We start from the raw sequence: 20,968 nt of genomic DNA on the forward strand, positions 1-20,968 counted from the left end.
GTAATCCCATTATAAGGTGCCTAACGTGTTTAGAATAAAACATTTTCTTTCATAATTGCTAGTGTGTGTTTTTTGTGCACCATTTGATGTGCTCAATACATATCTGGCATCTTGCCAGTTCTCAGCACACTATTTTGTGCCATGGAATGAGAGGTCTGATGTGTGTGGGATGAGCATTGTTGGATTGGTGATGAAAAAATTGTGTGAGTGTTGATTGTTGGGGGGGTTTGTCATCCCAAGCCGCTTCTAATAAAAAGGCAAAGTAGTCCTCGTCACAGTCTCTGCTTGTGCACTGCCAACGTATTACCTTGGCGCACTGACGTGTCAGCCGCCGCCGGTCTTGGAGACACAGCAATCCTCCTTTTTCATAACATTAACCAATATAATACAACAGGTGTATTGTACAGCATCAACCCAAAATTATGTTAAACATTCTTCAGGAATGCTCAGCCATCCACCACACAATTGGCCAAATAGGCCGGCCTCTGGACGCTCGCGGTGGCATCTCCATTCTACTCGTTCCCATAGCTCTCAACCATTTCTGTCGCAAAGGTGGGTGAAAACACCCGATTTTGTTTTTGACGGGTGAGAGCCCATTGAAATGAATGGGCAAGCAGGAGGCTTGGCGGGTGAGCCCGCTCTTCAGAAGGCGCGTGACACCCGCCAAAAGCGTGCAAGTTCAGAGCTATGTCGTTCCTGTGGACAGACTTCTCCCCCACCTTTGAAACCGGGAATAACTCCTGCATCCATTTCTTGCAGTCCAACTTCATCATCGTTCCCCATAGGTCCTGGGGAGCACATTTCCTCTCCCTCTCTTGACGGACCAAGAAACAAGAATTTCTAGTTGCTGTATTCTGTCCACACCAGGCTGTGACCATCCTTTAATGTTGACCACCTGCAACGGCTGAGGTTCATATGTCAAAGATGGTTTACCTGGATGTCGCGAGCGGAGCAAGACATCATCACCTAACGACAGCGGATAACCATGCAATCTGCTCTGCTTGTTCTTATGAGACTCATGATCCTGTAATAAGGCCCCTTGGACACCTTTGAAATAAAACTTCTGCCGTGCAGTGGGGGTCATCCGGTAATCAGACAAAAACTGGTAGAGCGCTTCAGGCACACATCCTGAACATTTGCAATTCAACATATCTTATTTAGAGTCATCATAAATCGTTCCCCTTCCTTATTAGCTCAAGGCCATACAGGGGTTATTTTTCTATGGCGAATGCCCCACGCTTGCAAAACTGAACAGAACCCCTCACCCTGAAACAGAGGTCCATTATCAGAACACACTACCTCTGGGAATCCGTGCCTAGCAAATATCTTCTCCAAGACTGGAACCACATCCATCAGGGCAGTGGAAGCCACAAATTCAACCTCTGGGTATCTTGACCACTGGTCAATAAGGGCCAGGAAATGGGTATGTCTGCTTGTGGACCCAAATGTGGACATTTTCCCAGGGCCTATAACTTCTTTCCATGGACTCAATCCGGCACTCTTTCTGTTCAGGGGCTGCCGAATGACGCCGCACACAGGATTTGACAAAATGGTCCACAAGCTCCTCTAGGCCAGGAAACTCTTGGGCGCGCTTTTGTTTTAGCCGTACCCTCGTGTCCATGATGTGCCAGCTCAATAAGATTTTCGGTTAGCTTGGTGGGATCACCATCCGTGAACATGTCCTCTGTGACGTCAGTTCATTTTTCACTCTGTTGTTCCAAGGCCACTTTGCCGCTGTTCATGCATTTATCAAGTTCCCCAGAACTCCTTTCCACTCTCCTCTTGGGACTGCCTGTCTCATAATCTGGAAGCATTCGTCATCCTCTGAGTTGGGAATCGTTGCTTCCATCACGAGCCGGATATATTCTTCTGTCATGCATTCTTTGTCTCTCGACTTGGTGTTAAGAGGGGCAGGGTGTCTGGAGAAGTAGTCTGCCCCATTATCACTCCCTGGCCAATATACCAGGGTAATGTCGTATTACTGGAGAGCCAGCATCCACTTCTTTATCTTTGCTGGCGGCTTTGATGACAAACCTACGAGAATGGGAAGCAGAGGTTTGTGGTTGGTAATCAGTTACTGGCTTCCCATACACAGATGGAAATGCTTGAGGGGGCCTGGCTAAGCAGCCATGAGCTAAGACGTGGTTCCTTGAGTCTCCTGCTGATCCTGCAGTATCCTTCTGTGCACATACGCCTGGACAGACATACCGGAAATATGAACGTAGCTACAGATGGGTGAATATACGAGGAACAAGGAGATTACACCCTCAGACCGAAACGTGGTGTGGAACGGCAGATACGGTGAGAAGAAATGCGGAGCGATCCAGCGGAGGAGTAGGCAAGGTGGCGTCCGCTCTACAACAAAGGACAATGTCAGCGAGCCAGACAAGAGGTCGAGCAAGACCATGCAGCGCCCGAGACGGATGGTAACGGCAGCTGCCTGAGCGAGTCGCACGAGAACTAGGAGCATTGGGCATATAATCTTGCACAGATCTGACTCCTCGGGGAGCACTGGATGAGTACAAAGGGCAAGACAGAGTGAGCCCCAGCAACGAGGCGCGCACAGCCCAAAAATGAAACTCCATCCCCATAGTGCGACAGAGGTGATTGGTGGCCCGCAGCCAGCTGATACATGAGCCCCAGGGTGATGCCTGTGCTCGCTTTGACATAAGGAGCGGAGCCTCTACAACGCAGTGAAGATATTACATGGTTTGGGCTGCATGTGGTGCTGGCAGCCCAGACGCGGCAACAAGTACATCCGAACTAATAGCCTGGAACGAAAGTAAGTTGGTGGAGGAGGGGGGGGACATGACGAGCGCCTTGCTCAGGAGGCGCACAAACAGTATGCCAGATGGTTTGCCCAGTGGAGATGGGACATGCTGCAGCGGCAGACTGGAGTGAACAGCTGCCCCTGCGTATCCAGGGCCCGACACTTCCAGCAAAGTGGATGCAGAGAAGTAGCCTAAACATTGAGCATTGCGAAAAGCTGGCCGTTCCGACTCGGATCACACAGGATGGAACGTGAATTGTGAAACTGACATAGGGAAGAGATACAGTTGCAGACAGCTTGGAACATACCAGGGAAGCACTTTACTGCGCTAATGCTTGAGCTTGTAAATAAGACTAGTGTCACGTGAGGTGCAAAGCACAGGATACAAAGTGAGCGGATGTCCTTGCAGCGGTGAATGCAGTACGATGGGCATTTGAAGGACAGCCAGTGCATATTACCGGCTTATTAATCCATCCACGGATGCCGATTTAATTACAAGAAGAAGCTTACTGCCTCTGAGAATATACAAAGGACGGACAGACCCCAATTAAAACAAACAGCACTGGAGTAAGAGGCAGAATCCGGCAAGGGAAGTGATTGGGAATGTGAAAGTCATGCTACAAGGATAATCTTAACACGAGCGATCTGGCTGAACAAAGGAGAGGAGTCAGCAGACGTGGGTGTGTGTGGCTGAGGCCATAGTGAAACAAGCGCTGGGGGCACGTACTGAGGCCACAGGGTTGCTCTCGATACCCTACACTACGCAGCCCAGTGTGCGGGGTGGAGAGATTCCGTGAAATGAAGCGCAAACTTGCCCAAGTGTTGCTTTAAAACGCTTGCCCGAAGGACATGCAGACTGCGCAGGTGCTGCGGCAGGAAAATCAACAGCAAGGTCTAGGCTGTGTTTGTTTTATTAGGCCTAGAAAGAAGCCCACCCAAAATGGCCGCCCCAGAACAAAGAGCCTAGCCGGAGCTCGGTCAGGAGAAACGAGGCGAGGTGCAATCACCACGCAGCACGGAGGCTGACAAAGAGAAGTAACAGAAAAGAGAGCACACCAGCAGACCTGTAACTCGACGGGAGGCTGGGGGACAGAGGCAGACATCGAAGGGGGAGCCTCATTTTCATAAATGAAGAGTAAGCAGTATGGACTAAGGAGCTAACACAAAGGCTCCCCTACACAGGTGTCACCGCACTAAGGTGACAAGCGCTCCTGAAGAAGCCACGGACCCTTGTAGGGCGGGTCAACACGAATGGCAACCCAGGGCTTATATACAACAAACAGCAACAAGCACAATCACCAGTAGGCAATAAGGAAGAGCCTTAATTCCACTGAGTAGCAGAGTACTGTTTCACCACAGCAAAGCTGGAACACCTGGGCAGACACTCCGGCCGTCACTAGCTCAACTACTGGCCCCTCGTTACAAAAGTCAAGAGGCACTGAGCTAGCGCAGCTCGTATTACACACACCCAGATTCTAGAGAATAGAGGAGACCATGCCAGCAGCCGCTGAGATGGCATCCAAACAACCCAAATCGAAAGGGAAGCAGCCCACCATGGACGAATACTCCAGGACATCCCAACCAACGGATGGCACCAGCAACAAGAGAGGAGCCCACAGATAGATACAGGACCGAAGAGAAGTGAAAGACAGATCCTAGAGGCAATAGCAGACTTAAAGGTCACATGGGAAACTAAACTGGAAGCAGCCATGGCAAATCTCAAGACGTCTCTTGAATTCAAGATCGATGCAGCACAAGTGGACGTCAACCTACTGCAACAAGACGTCAAAGTGATAGCTGAACGCACAAGCGAGCTGGAAAAAGAAGTTCAGTCAAACACTACCACCTGCAAGGCGAACGCCTCTGAGATTCACACACTGTGCCAACAAGTGGGCAACTTGGAAAGCAGGGCTGAGGAGGCCGGGCCCGCAGGAACAATCTATGTATAATAGGGCTCCCGAAAGGCGAGGAAGGCTCAAACCCCACAGACTATATAGAAACCATGTTGCTGCAAGAGATTGAAGGAGGGGCACTCTCCCAAGGATTCGCAGTAGAGAGAGCCCACTGCGCATTGACACGGAGACCGGCCCTGGGAGCACCGCTGAGGCCGATCACCAAAATACCAAATTACCGGGATAGGGAAAGAATCCTGGAGTACCTTCGCAAAGGGGGCACTATAAGGAGAGCATCTGCGGCAATAACAGCATACCCAGACTACACACTCCAGGTGCAAAGACGCCGACTAAACTTTGGAGCAGTAAAGAGTAGATTGCGGGAAGCTTGCTTCAAATACATGCTGATGTATGCTGTGAAACTTAGTCTTTCATAAAAATTAGGCATTGTTCTTCGAGACCCCGGAAGAAGCTATGGACTGGCTGGATGCACAGAATGGGCGCAGGAGGCGAAGGAGCAACGCAAGAGCAGAGACGAGAAGTGAAGCATCGGCCCGGAACACTGAGGTGCTGTATATATAATGACAATGGGACTTGAATATAGCTCTGCACAAGCTTGGGAGAAGTTAGGATGTACAGGTGGCGGGCAGAAAACATAGAAGCTAAATGCAGGAGGCACGGAGGGCCCGTCTCATACCCCACCAGATAGACTAGTTAGATGACTAGTAGTGCGGCAACCTCCTGCTGGGTTCCTAGCACCGATATGCAGGGTAGGACTAGATGCGGGAAGGCCTGAGATCCAGGGATGGAGCTGGGCTACAGTTGGGGACCGGGAGGGAGGCGAGAGGGGGGAGTGTTGGGGGGGTTTGTAGTGTATATGGTTAGGGTTGTAGGGGTAGTTGGTAGGGAACGAGCTTGCACCCATGTGCCTCTGTGCATGATTCACGCCAAGTACACCTGCAGTTAAGGACAAGGAGAGAGGGAGGAGGGACGTGATACGGATGATAATGGGAGACCTTAGAACAGTAACCTGGAACGTCAGAGGATGTAACAGCTACCTGAAGAGAAACAAGGTAATGATGTACCTGAGAAGGCAAAAGGTGGACGTAGCCCTATTGCAAGAAACCCACCTCACCAAAGAGAAAGAAGAGTTGGTAAAGAAAACGTGGAGAGGGACCACCATAGGAGCAAAGTATTCAGCATACGCCAGGGGAGTAATCATTCGGGTGGCACCACATGTTCCCTTCCAGATGCTACAGGCCACGGTGGATCCAGATGGGAGGATGGTAGCGATTTGTGGGTTGCTAGAGAATTGTGCATCATAAACACATACGCCCCAAACCAAGATACAGTGGCCTATTTTAAGACATTGGGCCTCATTACGAGGTAGGTGGTAAGGGATTACTGGCACCGGTAAGGTCACTGGTGCCAGTAATTCCTTGCTACCCTATTCCGAGGTCCCTTTGCGGGTCCCTTCCTGAACGCCTGGTTTTACCAGGCATTATGGATAGGACCCTTTAAGGGACTACAGAGCTAATAACGGTACCGCAAATTGCGGTACCGTTATTAGCTCCATCCCCATTCCCATTGAGCCCTATGGGGGCTCGAATGGGAATGGTTCCCGGAATGGGGATTTACCGGGTCCTCCAAGGTTGGAATGACCCGGTAAGTCCCTATTTCGGGAACCCGGACCGGGAATTCGATAAGGGGGTAGCCATGGTGCTAATAGCACCATGGCTACCTCCTACCGCGTAATGAGGCCCATTATATAGTAAGATCAGTCCCCGCATAGGAGGAGCAGTTATATGGGGAGGGGACCTCAATTGCACGCTGAACCCCAAAATGGACAGATCAGACACAAAACTAGATAAGCCCACCTCTGCAGCAGAAATGCTACAAGCCCTGCTGAGAGACTTTGGGCTGGAAGACATATGGAGGCAGCAACACCCGCATGATAGGCACTACTCACGCTATGCCGCCCCACACAACCTGTACACGAGACTAGATTACATGTTCGCCACTTTGTAACTTGTGGGGGAAATGACTGGTTCAAAATATAAGGCGAGAATATTATCGGACCACTCCCCTCTGGTTCTGGCATGGCGACATCAGCCCCCCAGAGCCAGGATCCAAACATGGAGGCTTAGAGCCGAGGCATTGAAGGACACTGCATTTCGAGAGGAGATAATTAGGTATTTTCGAAAATAATACTGGAAGCGTGGAGTCAGAGGGTACCCTATGGGAGGCCTTTAAGGTGGTAGTGAGGGGGGCGGCCATATCCAAATCTAGAGGGCTCCAAGGGGGCATAGTGCGAGAGCTACAGGAGACAGAAAAGACACTAGAAGCATTTATGAAAAGAGAGGGCACCTCACAGGAGGACGCCGAACGTGTGAGCCAATTACAACAGGCATGTGCGGGGCTCTGCGAGAGGTTATGCAACCTGAACTATAAAAATACATTGAAAGACAACACACAGGGGGAGACAAACCAGGGAGGTTGCTTGCATGGCTATACAAAAATGAGAAACCAAGAACAGCAATTAGAGAGATAACGGGATAAGAGGGCCAAGTCTGGAAAACCCAGGAGAGTGTGAACGAGAGATTCCTTAGATTCTACAAACACCTCTATGAAGATACAGGAGAGATGGCAGAGCAGGAGACTCAGGAGACGTTAGAAGACATTGGACCACCTAAACTGAGTGAGGAAGATAGGGAGAGCCTAGATGCCCCAATCACAATAGAGGAATTAGAGACAGTGGTAATACACTTGCCCACGAGCAAAGCCCCTGGGATAGAAGGGCTCTCCAGTGAATTCTATAAAACGTATAGACAAGAAGTGCTCCCCCCGCTAATGGCAATGTTAAACAAGGCCTTTGAGAAAGGGAAACTGCCGGAATCCCTGAGAGAGGCAGTAATTATTCCACTCCTTAAACCTGACAAGCCAAGCACAGACTGTGGTTCGTACAGACCACTATCCATGCTAAACCAGGACAGTAAAATTCTCACGTCTGTGCTAGTGAATAGACTTAAGCGGGTAATAAATAAACTCATACACCCGGATCAAACCGGATATGTCCCAGGTAGAAGTATATCTGATAACCACAGGAGGCTCCACCATATTATAGAACGGGCAGAGGGCGACCCAAGTGAAATAGCAGTAGTCTCGCTGGATGCAGTGAAAGCCTTCGACTCTAAGGTGGCCTTGGATGATGGCGGCCTTGAATGAATACGGGATGGGACCAGGGTACCTGCGGTGGGTGAAAATGGTGTATAGCTCCCCAACAGCCAGGGTCAAAACGGGAGCGATAATCTCAGATAAATGGCAACTCAGCAGAGGCACGAGACAGGGCTGCCCATGGTCTCCGATGCTGTACATCCTTGCACTAGAACCACTAGCGATCTGCCTAAGATAGAAGTACGAAGAAATAGGGGTTCACACTAGGGGAGGACTGCACTTGATATCATTGTATGCGGAAGATATGCTGTTATACTTGCGGTTCCTAGAGGAAAACTTGCAATACATCTTGGAGGTGATGGAGCGCTACGTGACTCTTTCGGGCATAGCGGTGAACTTACCCATCTTGCAGATAGCCTGGCAGACCAGGACATTCAAATACCTGGGGATTAACATATATCATACGATTGCAGACGAGCACAACTATAACACGGAAAGGGCAGTAGAAGGTATCAAGAACAGCATGGGGTTCTGGGCAAAGCTCCCCCTAGCCATGGTGGGAAGGGTGGCCTTGCTTAAGATGGTGGTCCTGCCTAGGCTACTACATTTTTTCACAAATATCCCACACATGTTGCCCAAATGCTTTTTTATTAAACTCCAGAGTTTATGCAGAGGCTTCCTGTGGCACAACTCCAGAAACAGAGTGGCCCTTTGGAAATTACAGAATATGTACGACAGAGGGGGTATAAACCTGCCAAACTTCGAGATATAACACCTGGCGGCGCAGTTACAATATGTCCCTAGGTGGCTGTCGGAAGACGAGACAGCAGAATCTAGATTGTTGAAGGACGAATGCGACCCTCACTTCCTAAAAGAACTGATATGGCTACCCAAACCAGAGATGCATGGGAGATCGAGATTGCTGGAACTGGGCTGGAAGACGTGGCACACAGCGTGTCAAGCTATGGGAAACCCGACCCCATGCTCCCCGCAGGCATCACTTGTGGCGCTATGCGGGGTGGATAAGCAACTGAGGAAAGGGATCCGCAAATACTGGGAGTCGGTAGGCCTAGCGACCTTGGGAGACATATGGCAAGAGGGGAAGGCACTGGAATTCCAAACAATAGTGGATTAAACTGGAATACATACGGGTGAAGGAAAGGTGGTCCGAAATAGCACTAGCAGAACAACCTGATACTGCATTAGAAACGATGTATGATATCTCAGAGGGAGGGCATGAAATATCCTGGATTTACGAACTGGTGATGTCCAGAGTGGGTAAGGAGCTCCAATTGAGACGTCACTGGGAGGAGGAAGCGGGAGAACCTATGCAAGATGGGCAGTGGGAAAGAGCTCAGAGATATCATAAAAAGGTGTCCAGGAATGTGAGGCTACAGCAGATTCAGTTATTTGTCACCCACAGGGCGTACATGACTCCTCGAAAGATTGCCAGATTTGGGGGTACAGAAGTACAAAATGCCCCAAGTACGGGGAGGTGGATGCCGGGATGATCCATATGTTCTTGGAGTGCCCGGAGGTGGGAAAATTCTGGGATGAAATCAAGCTACGACTATCTGGAAAGGGAGTCAAGCTAGATGTGGAATCCGTGTGGGCGTGCATGATGGGGGGATTTACCAGACCATGCAACCTGGAACACATATGCAAACTCAAGGACCTGGCCTACATTCTGGCCAAAAGGAGAATAGCCATGAGCTGGAAAGCAGCCTATAGACCCAGATTGGAGGTATGGTGGAACGATCTTCTGAAATGGGCAGACGCCGAGACAGTAGCATGGTACAAGGCAGCCAACAGGGGGGGAGGATGATAAAGTGGGACCTCTGATAGCATGGAGACAGATGGTAGCCACATTGTCGGGATCCTCCCATGCCAATTCCAGTGAATGTGACACGCCCGAGAACGACGAAGTGGATTAACCCCAAGAGAAGGGAAGCCCGAAGAACTGAGGTGGAAGCTTGAGTTAAAGGGGGGGGGTGGGGGAAGACAGTAATAAATAACACGCAGATGTATGCTAAAAAAGCTTGTAACTAAAAATGTCGGGTGTGATGGTTATGTTTTGTTTGTTGTAAAAACCAATAAAATTTGTAAAAAAAGAAAATAAAAAAAAACGAAAAAAAAACCAGATGGAAATGCTTGCAGCCCTGCAATACTGCCAATGCCTCTTGTTCAATCTGCAAATACTGCTGTTCAGTGGCCGATAATGCCCGGCTTGCATATGCCACTGGTCTGACCCCCCCCCCCTCTCATGTTCGTCTGTGTCAGCACCGCTCCCAGTCCAAACGGTCTAGCATCCACTGATAGTTCTGACTTCTGGCCAGGGCAAAAAAACACCCTTGTGCTCTGTGCGCATTTTTGATCGCATCAAATGCCGCTTGTTCCAGCAGAGTCCGCTGCCATGAACTCTCTTCGTCAATTTACAAAGGGGTTCGGACAAAGCAGCCAGATCCTTGACAAACCTCCGACAGAAGGTAACCATCCCCAGAATACTGCACACATTTTCCAGCGGTTTGGTCCCCTGAATATCCTTCACCTTGGGGGATCCACCAATATTCCTCCAACTTGAAACACAAAGCCGAAGAATTCCAGCTGTTTTCAGAGTCAGGCCCAGTGACTTAATCCGCCCCAGCACTTTCTCAAGGGGCTCAAGATGTTCAACCTCTGACCTGGCAAACACCAAAATATTGTCCCTTATATTTATGGCCGCTTGTATGCCTGTAAGAGCCCCTCTCACCAAATTCAGGGACACCTTGGCGGCCGAGGCTGTTCAAAAACTCAACCATATGTAGTGGTAAAGACCTTTTGTGTCGTGAACATAGTGATAAACCCGGAGGCAGGGTGAAGTACCAGCTGGTGATATCCTGCACGTAAGTCTTACTTGAAAAATAATACTGCTCCCTGTGGTTAGCTACAACATTGTCTATTGTTGGGTGTACTGTTTCTCCCTTTTAATTGCTTTGTTCAGGAGATGATTGGTCCCACAGATTCTAACAAAATCCGTTTTTTTGGGGTTGCGCGCCACCACAATCAGTGGTACCCATGGAGTAAGATGACCTACAGGCTCAATGATGTCCATTTGTACCAATTTCTCAAGTTCTTGCTCCACATGTTCCCTCAGGTGAAATGGGATATGCCTGTGTTTGAGAGCCACAGGCTGAACTGTCTCATCTATGTGCAGACTAAAAGGGTCTCATTTCATCATCCTGATGCCTGTGAATCCTGCGCTGAACCGCTCACTCAGTCTCTAAACATCTTCAATGTACACCCAAAAATGCAAAATGTGCAATCTTGAGAACCTCAGCTGCTGAAAAGCCTAGCAGCGTGTTCTCACTCACCTTGGGCGTAGAATTTGGCCTTTATTTTCTCTCCTTAATGAAGAACCTATGCAATGAACATGCCCTCTAGTGGCAGCGGTTTTGTACCTCCAAATGTCAATATGCGCACTTGTATGTTATTCAACTACGGTGGCTTGCGTAGGGCATTATATAGGACATTATAATGGAACACAGACATCACATTGACCAATGCTACCGTGTCTGAGAACAGGAGTGTCCATGTTATGGATGCATAATGTTCACTTCGGCTGTTGCTTCCTCTTTCTACCTATCTCCAGTACACTGGAAATGAACACCTTTTTCATCTTCACCCTTGGCCAACTGTGCTTCTTCTTGTTCAGCCAGCTCCACCTGTGCTACTTTTTGTCTTCTCTTCTAAACTGTTTCGATTTTTCATTTCCCCACTGTTGTATCATGGGCACCTGGGCACAGCATACACCCGCAAAATGATTCTGGCTGCCACTTCACCCACACACATGACCCTTCGCTGGGGAATCCCCTGAGTGTGGCAGGTCATACCCACAATGCGGGCATATGGAGGCAGTCTATGTGCAGTTGTGAATTGCACTTTTCTTGAATGACCTGTTAATCTCACTGCACACACCTCTTCCAGTGTTATGGCTTTATCGTGACATTCATGTTGGAGGCCCTCGTGTCCCTAGTTCATGCAATCTACTTAACTCCAGTATTCTCGCCAGGTTTTTGAAGGGCCGGTCTCCTCATTTTCACAGAGAAACATCCTTGAATCAATTGCTGTCAGGCCACTTCTTCATTTTGTAAGGCACATGTAAACGCCAGTTGATGGAGCCTGCCATGGAAAGCATTGAGTGTCTCCACCTCTCTCTGCTTGGCAGATCTCATGATGAAGTGCTCATAATCAACATTCAACACAGGGGTGAAATACTCCCTCAACACGGCTTTAGTTGCAGCGTATAACATGTCAGTTGGGTAAAGTGTCTTAACAATGTGGTGTACTGTGTAAGGATGCAAACATAATGGACCGACACAAAGGTGGCATGCTTTTGGCTATAGACTTTTATTATCATCAAAAGAAAAGGGGAAACCTAGCTATCCCTATTGGCAAAATGGATTTCCCTACCTCAAAGGAATGTAAGAATGTCCAGCAAATTGTAAAAGTCCACCGTTGTGTCAAACTTACTTCTGTCCCTAACACTTATATTCAAGATAATGTTTCCCTCCTTCCGGACAGAGGGTTTTGCCAGTTCGTAGTAAGTTTGCCAGAAAAAGGGGTTTCTCTTTCCCAGGTTTTCTTTCAGTGTTTGCAACTACCAGAGGGATGACTCCACCCCCCTCGTTTGGTCTTCTTCCTCCTGTACACAAATACCAGAGGGAATGACTCCCTTACCCCTGGTTCATTCTTCTCTTCAAAAACTGCACCGAAAAAGAGGTATTTGGCTTCTCTTGCTTCTTTGCTTATTTTGTTGATTGACTTCCAGTGCAGCTTCACTATTGCAATGATCAACACCCATTTCTCTGCTTGCATCTAACTGGTATACTCTCCTGCCAAGTACTGTGCCTATGATGAACACTCCTGATGCCTTAGTATTCTTCTATGATGAACACTGTCTGTGCCTCTACAGTCTGATATTGTTCTTGCCTCGTCTCCCAGCTGTATGTGCAGCTTTTCTGTGTTTGCCAACTTTTGTCTTGCTTGGGCCCTCTGCGCCTTCCCTTGCTGTCCACATACCATTTTGTCTGGCCTGCAACGGTGTCAGGGCTTTTCAGGCACCAGCTGTCAGCTGTGTGGTTTCGCCACCATTGCTCGCCTTCTGTCTGCAGCGGTTCCGCAGGGACAGCATCTCTCCTGGCAGCTGAACTTCTGCTTCCAACACTCTTCAGCCTCCCAGTTCCCTGGGAGTGTGTAACGCTTACCTGGACTCTGCGGGGACACTCACGATGGAACTACGTGACTCTGTTCTTCTCAATAGGTGTAGCTCCCAGTCCCTCCCTTCTACCATGCGAATGTGAGTTCCTAGGACAAACACAAGAGATTTCGAAGGATTTTGATTAGCACTTCTATGGAGTTTGACTAGTTCTACACTCTCATATGATACCACAGCCCCTTCTTTAATTACCTTAGGAATTAATGTTGTTAGCTCTCCATCCTGCGTCTGTGCAGGGGCGCAAGTTCTGAAGAGATGGAACCAGGATAACTGGACCGGACTACAGTGACTGGAATTAGGACTGGGAAATGTAGGAGTGCCTAGAGTGTGTGAGGAATTTCTACACCCACGCATTCATGGGCACCTCAACCAGAAAAACGAATTTACCTCAGGAAACGCACTCACAACCATATGTAAAGAACACAAGCCAAGCTAAAATCCTACACTGAGGAACACTCAGTAGTTATGAAGCGCAACTCAGCTCCATAAGTTACGCGCAACAATGTTCAGAAACTAATTACAATGCAACGTAAATTTTCACTATAATCATGAAAAGACTTATGCTGCTTCACAGAATAGAGCAAAGATACTTGCGAAAACTTTTCTGACAGGAAACTTCTTAAATTATGGAAGTCGTTCCGTGACTGGAAAAATGACGGGGCGAAAGGAGTGACAGGAGTTCCCAAAACGCCGACTGAGGAAAATACTATGACTGGAAATTGTAGGAATTGCAGGGAGCTCAGGGAAACTGGAACGGGCCAAAAAGGGAACCGGAATGACTGAAGGGAAAGAGTAACAGGTGGCGCTAAAACGTGACAGGACCTAAAGCGGAACAGCGGCAAGCGTTGACTGAATTCTTCCGAACGCGAAGCAGGGAATGCTCGAGGGGAGGGGCTTAAATAGGCTGAGAGAGAAAACAACTAGACCTACACTGCGCATTCTACCAGCATAAACCAGGCAGCCCTGTTGAGAGTTGGGAAGTACCGCCCATGACTAATACTGCTCTGAGTTGCTTTTTCTTAAACTCCACGAATGGTAGAGTGAAGACCAACTCTCTTTGGACGCAATTGTAGGAACCTTAGCTGTGATCATGACAGTATTCCCCCCCAAGGCCCCTCCTACGGTGAACCCTTCTCCCCCTGGCTTGCTGGGGTTATTCAGATGAAAGGATTTAATTAATCGAGGAGCGTGAATGTTTTCGAGGGGTTCCCAAGTTCTATCCTGCGGCCCATAACCCTTCCAGTCCACCAAGTAATGCAATTTTCTGCGAACAACCTTAGAGTCCAAGATAGCCTTTACCTCGTACTCTGGCTGGTCACCTTCCACAATTACAGGAGCCGGTGGACCCTGGATTCGGGTATTAGGACTTACAGCCTTCAACAAAGACACATGGAACACTGAATGAATTTTCATGTTTTTGGGGAGCGTTAATTTCATGGCCACCGGGTTGATGACCTTCTCAATGGTAAAAGGACCCAAGAATCTTGGAAGAAATTTCCTGGATCCTCTCAACCTCAGATTCCTTGTGGCCAACCAAACTGAGTCTCCCGCCTTGTATTCTGGGGAGTCTCTTCGCCTTTGATCAGCAAACTTCTTCTGAGCAGTCTTCGCCAAGCACAACTGTTTTCTGGCGAGGTGAACAGCGGTTATAATGTTGTCATGCAGTGTCTTAATAGCAGGCATTTCCAGAGATTCAGGTGGATCATGAACCGAGGTTCGTGGATGTCGCCCATAAACAGTGAAGAATGGACTTAATCCAGTCGAGGAGTGCACGGAATTATTGTAGGCATATTCTGCAATCCACAATATTTTCTGCCAAGAGTCGTCAGTTTGATGAAGCATGCACCTGATGTACTGTTCCAACGTTTGATTTGTGCGTTCTGTTTGCCCATCAGTTTGTGGGTGATAACTAGTGGACAAACGTATCTCCATCTGAGCCATCTTGCAGCATCTTTTCCAGAATTCAGAGACAAATTGGCTTCCCCGATCAGACACCACAATGGAAGGAAAGCCATGCAGCCTTACAATGTTCTCCAAAAATACCTTGGCTAGGACCGATGCAGTAGGCAATCCTTTCAATGCCACAAAGTGTGCCATCTTAGAAAATAGATCCACCACCACCAGTATGGTGTCAAATCCTCCACGGTTGGGTAAGTCTGTAATAAAATCTAGGGAGAGTGTATGCCAAGGAAGAGGCGGAACTTCCAATGGTTTGAGAAGACCGGCAGGTTTCATTTTCTGTGATTTATTTTGAGCACAAACTCCACAGGTCTTGATGAATTGAATTACATCCTTACGCCAAGTTGGCCACCAATACGATCTCTTGATTCTTTCTAATGTTTTAGTGACTCCCGGATGTCCTTCCATCAGTGCACCATGGTAGTCTGTGATCACTTGCTCTCGTAGCTTTTGAGTGGGCAAGAATAGTCGCCCCTTATAAAAGGGCAATTCATCCTGTACGTAACATTGTTCCTTTTCGGATTCCCATTTTTGCAATTCTGCAGTATTGATATTGGCTTTGATTTCAACTCTCAATTTTTCAAATAATGGATCTGTAACATCCATGACTCCTAGCACTTTGTCAACTGGAATTATCTCCACCGGAGTTGTGGCACTGTAAGCTTCTTCTCCCTTACCAATTCGGGACAGAGCGTCGGCCTTTCCATTACGGATACCAGGCCGAAATGTGATAACAAAGTCGTACTCGGCAAAGAAAAGAGCCCATCTCAACTGACGCGAAGATTGTGCCTTTGCTGAACGCAAGTACTGCAGATTCCGATGATCTGTGAAAATGGTAACTGTGTGCCTAGCCCCAAGCAGATAATGTCTCCATTCCTTCAATGCACACTTGATCGCCAACAACTCCTTATCGGTGACTGTATAATTCAATTCCGCTGCTGAGAACTTTTTTGACCAAAAGGCCACTGGATGTAATTCGTGCGAGAGAGGATCACGCTGCGACAAGACTGCGCCCATGGCGACGTTGGATGCGTCGGTCTCTACCACAAAGGGAAGATCCAACTTAGGATGTTGAAGGACAGGAGCTGCAGTGAATTTCTCTTTAAGTTTCTGGAAGGCCTCACCCGCCTCATTTGTCCAAACAAAGGTCTTATTCTTTCGCAGCAACGACGTGATAGGATGAACCAGCTGAGAAAAATCAGACACAAATCGTCGATAAAAGTTAGCGAACCCCAAGAAACTTTGGACTCCTTTAACTGATGTTGGAGCTGGCCAGGATAGAATTGCGTCAACCTTTCTGTTGTCCATTTTCACTCCTTCCGAAGACAATATGAATCCCAAAAATTCCACCTCTGGAACATGGAAATGACATTTCTCCAATTTCACATACAAGAAGTTTTCCTCGAGGATTTGAAGAACAGAAGTTACATGTTTGACATGTTCCCGGGGGTCGGCAGAAAAAATCAGGATGTCATCCACATATATCACAACACAGATATCCAGAAGCTCCCGAAAAATGTCATTCATGAATGACTGAAAGGCTGCTGGAGCGTTACATAACCCAAAGGGCATAACCTGATATTCGAAGAGTCCATAACGTGTGCGAAAGGCAGTCTTCCATTCATCTCCAGGTTTAATACGAACGAGATGGTATGCCCCACGAAGGTCTAGTTTGGTGAAGATCCTGGCTCCTTTCACCTGGTCCAGCAACGTGGAAATCAGAGGCAAGGGGTATCGGTTCTTTATAGTGATTTGATTTAGGGCCCTGTAATCGATGCAGGTTCTTAGGTCTCCTTCCTTTTTGGGCACGAAGAACAAAGGCGATGCTGCTGGGGACTTGGATGGTCGAATAAATCCGTTGGCTAAATACTGATCCAGATACGTTTTCAAATGGAGATTTTCCTTTTCAGTTAATGCATAAATTCGATGGCACGGAAGTTGGGCTCCTGGAACCAGATCTATCTGGCAATCATAAGGTCTATGAGGGGGCAGGACCTCAGCTTGCTTCTCCTCCTGAAAAACATCCTGGAACCGTTGATATTCATAGGGCAACAACCCTATGAGACCCAGCGTGACTTCTGGAGCGTTCGGCTGTAGTTTCTTTTCCTGAGCATGTTCTGTCCCATTACAAGTTTCTTTACACTCTGAACCAAACACCACAGTTCTTGCACGCCAATCAATGACAGGATTATGTCTTTCTAGCCAAGGAATTCCTAGGATGATCTGGAATTGTGGCGCCTGAATAAGGTCAAAGGAAATCTCCTCCTTGTGTTCCCCCAGGCAGAGCATTATGATATCGTTAGTGCGTTGTGTAACTGGACCTGACACAAGGGGAGTGCCATCCACTCCAGAAACATTTTCTGCTTCCAACTTATCAGTTAACGGGATGCCCAATCTGCTTGCCAGGTTTAAATCCATATAGTTGCCGATGGCCCCACAATCAATGTAAGCGTTTAGCGTGAATCTTTTTGTAAGACAATCCTGACTGAATAGGATAACTGGAATCACAAAGTGTGAGGTCGCTGAAACCTTCTTCACGCTCGACAAGCTGACCTCTATACTTGTCGGGCACTTAAGTTTTCCGGAGTTTGCTCCTTGTTTTCTTGACTAACACCGCCCAGTGGTTTTCGTGAAGGTTTCACAGGACAGTCCTTCAGGAAATGACCAGCCTTCCCGCAGTACAAACAGAGCTGTTGCTGCCGCCTCTTTTCTCTCTCAGCTTGGGAGATAGGACCACGAATGACACCCAGTTGCATTGGTTCGGCATGGTTCTCAGATGACACCCTTCCAGAAGTTTCCTTGGGGCGAACAAAATATGCCCGACTCTCTGGGCGACCTCGATCCATTCTCCGATCTTGAAGTCGGTGATCCAACTGGATGGTTAAGTCTATGAATTCGGCAATTCCTTCTGGGGGATTCACCACTTGTGCTAGGACATCCTTCAGCTCACCCCGCAACCCACGGTAAAACAAGGTAGTTCTTTTCTCTGAAGGCCAATTTGTTTCTGCAACAAGTCTATTGAAAGTGGCTACATATGCTAGCAAATCTTGATTACCCTGTCGAAGTGACAATAATTCATTATCTAATGCTTGTCCTTGGGTGTGGCGAGCAAAATGTTTTTCTAGTTCGCATTGGAAGTTTTGAAAGTTTCTCAACACAGGATCATCTCTATTGACAAGAGGAACTGCCCAGTCAGCAGCATACCCACCCAGGTAAGACAACACAAAGGCCACCTTAGATTGGTCTGTGGGAAACGTTCCTGGCCTGCATAAGAAATGTAGCCTGCATTGATTCAGAAACACTGCAAACTTTTTTGGGTCTCCGAAAAAGCGTTCTGGGGGGGCCAAGGGAATATTTCCGGGTACGATTACTTGGACAGGAACTGATGGTGCAATTGGGGCTGAAGCTTGGGGGTTACCAGGAGGCAACGGAACCTGACCAGCTTGTGACTGCAATAATTGGCGGGCCAACTCCTCAGTTCTATCCCGGTTTACCACTAACTCTTTCCTCAGAGCATTAGTTTCGGAACGTGCTGCATGCACTTCCGCTCTCAATTCCCCCAACAATTGGGTCAACAGATCAACCTCAGGAGTTCCCATGATGTCCAGGCAGAGTATGTTTCAATGTCTTCGCGTTCTGTAACGCTTACCTGGACTCTGCGGGGACACTCACGATGGAACTACGTGACTCTGTTCTTCTCAATAGGTGTAGCTCCCAGTCCCTCCCTTCTACCATGCGAATGTGAGTTCCTAGGACAAACACAAGAGATTTCGAAGGATTTTGATTAGCACTTCTATGGAGTTTGACTAGTTCTACACTCTCATATGATACCACAGCCCCTTCTTTAATTACCTTAGGAATTAATGTTGTTAGCTCTCCATCCTGCGTCTGTGCAGGGGCGCAAGTTCTGAAGAGATGGAACCAGGATAACTGGACCGGACTACAGTGACTGGAATTAGGACTGGGAAATGTAGGAGTGCCTAGAGTGTGTGAGGAATTTCTACACCCACGCATTCATGGGCACCTCAACCAGAAAAACGAATTTACCTCAGGAAACGCACTCACAACCATATGTAAAGAACACAAGCCAAGCTAAAATCCTACACTGAGGAACACTCAGTAGTTATGAAGCGCAACTCAGCTCCATAAGTTACGCGCAACAATGTTCAGAAACTAATTACAATGCAACGTAAATTTTCACTATAATCATGAAAAGACTTATGCTGCTTCACAGAATAGAGCAAAGATACTTGCGAAAACTTTTCTGACAGGAAACTTCTTAAATTATGGAAGTCGTTCCGTGACTGGAAAAATGACGGGGCGAAAGGAGTGACAGGAGTTCCCAAAACGCCGACTGAGGAAAATACTATGACTGGAAATTGTAGGAATTGCAGGGAGCTCAGGGAAACTGGAACGGGCCAAAAAGGGAACCGGAATGACTGAAGGGAAAGAGTAACAGGTGGCGCTAAAACGTGACAGGACCTAAAGCGGAACAGCGGCAAGCGTTGACTGAATTCTTCCGAACGCGAAGCAGGGAATGCTCGAGGGGAGGGGCTTAAATAGGCTGAGAGAGAAAACAACTAGACCTACACTGCGCATTCTACCAGCATAAACCAGGCAGCCCTGTTGAGAGTTGGGAAGTACCGCCCATGACTAATACTGCTCTGAGTTGCTTTTTCTTAAACTCCACGAATGGTAGAGTGAAGACCAACTCTCTTTGGACCCAATTGTAGGAACCTTAGCTGTGATCATGACAGTGTGTCTTCTTTGCTTCAACACTGGACCGCCTCTGAATTCGCTTATCCTTCTCGCAATGTCCCGGTCCGTTCTGCTTCTCCAGCTTCCTTGAACTTGAACGGGGTTCCTACAGGCAGGGCTGGTCGAAAAGACCAGCCTGACCTTCCATTTTAAAGTACACATTGTCCTACATTGTCCACATTGACTAGACTGCTTGTTTTGGTTCTGTGGAGTATTCCTCATTACTCACCATCTTCCTCGGTACTTGTTAAGGAGGTGGAAGTGTCTACCTTACACAGGTACATGGAAGTGTATGGGACTATGGGCTCCTCTATAGGTTATGGGGGGAGGCAGGTTGTGAAGGGGTAACAATACCACGTTCTCCCTAGAATGTCATCCCTCGTGCCTCTCCCAGGTGATCCTTCAATGGTGCACAACCCCCAGGGGGACTATTGGACTGTGGGTGCACCGCTCTGGCCACATGGGAAGGGTCTCCCCCTATGGGAGAAGGGACTACCCCCAAGGATTCAGAACAACTGCTGACCCTGCAGAGTACAGTAGGGTCGATTTATTTGCTTTGTCATTCAATTTGCCGGTGGCATTGAAATACATTTCTAACCTCTCAATTCAATCCACAGGTTCCATCGGAGACCCAGGCTTGACTGTGTACCTGAAATGTCAAATTCAACCAACAGGGCCAAAGAACACTGCGGCCTTAGTAGCATCTCAACCTCTTGGGCACCTTCCGCCACATCTGCCATGTCCAATCAATATTGCACTATTAGTGTCCCAATCACAGGAGACAGACAGGCCATCCACCAACCTCACAGCAGCTAACCTTGTCATTTTTTGTCTCTACACTGATTTCCAGCTGTATCCAGGCTGACCGGATATCTCTACCTCTTTTCCTTTTCTGTAGATGCGCACAAGCACTCCAGCAGGAGCTGCAACCTCACTGAACAACTGATGTATGCACGGACATGGCTCAGGCACTCTGCAGCGTCGGAGCCAGAGTCATACTCGCACCACTCGTGAGCTAGGGATAACGCACATACAGTGCCCCTGATGCCAGGGCACCGCAGCGCACTGTAGGCAACCACACCGCTGCACTCACACAGATTGCTGCAGGGTCCGGAATGGACAAAGCACATCAACTATGTGTGCCCAAACTCCTTGTTGCCG

This window comes from Ambystoma mexicanum, chromosome 9, assembly GCF_040938575.1.
Source record: "Ambystoma mexicanum isolate Mex_15411 chromosome 9, UKY_AmexF1_1, whole genome shotgun sequence".
Classification (NCBI taxonomy): Eukaryota; Metazoa; Chordata; class Amphibia; order Caudata; family Ambystomatidae; genus Ambystoma; species Ambystoma mexicanum.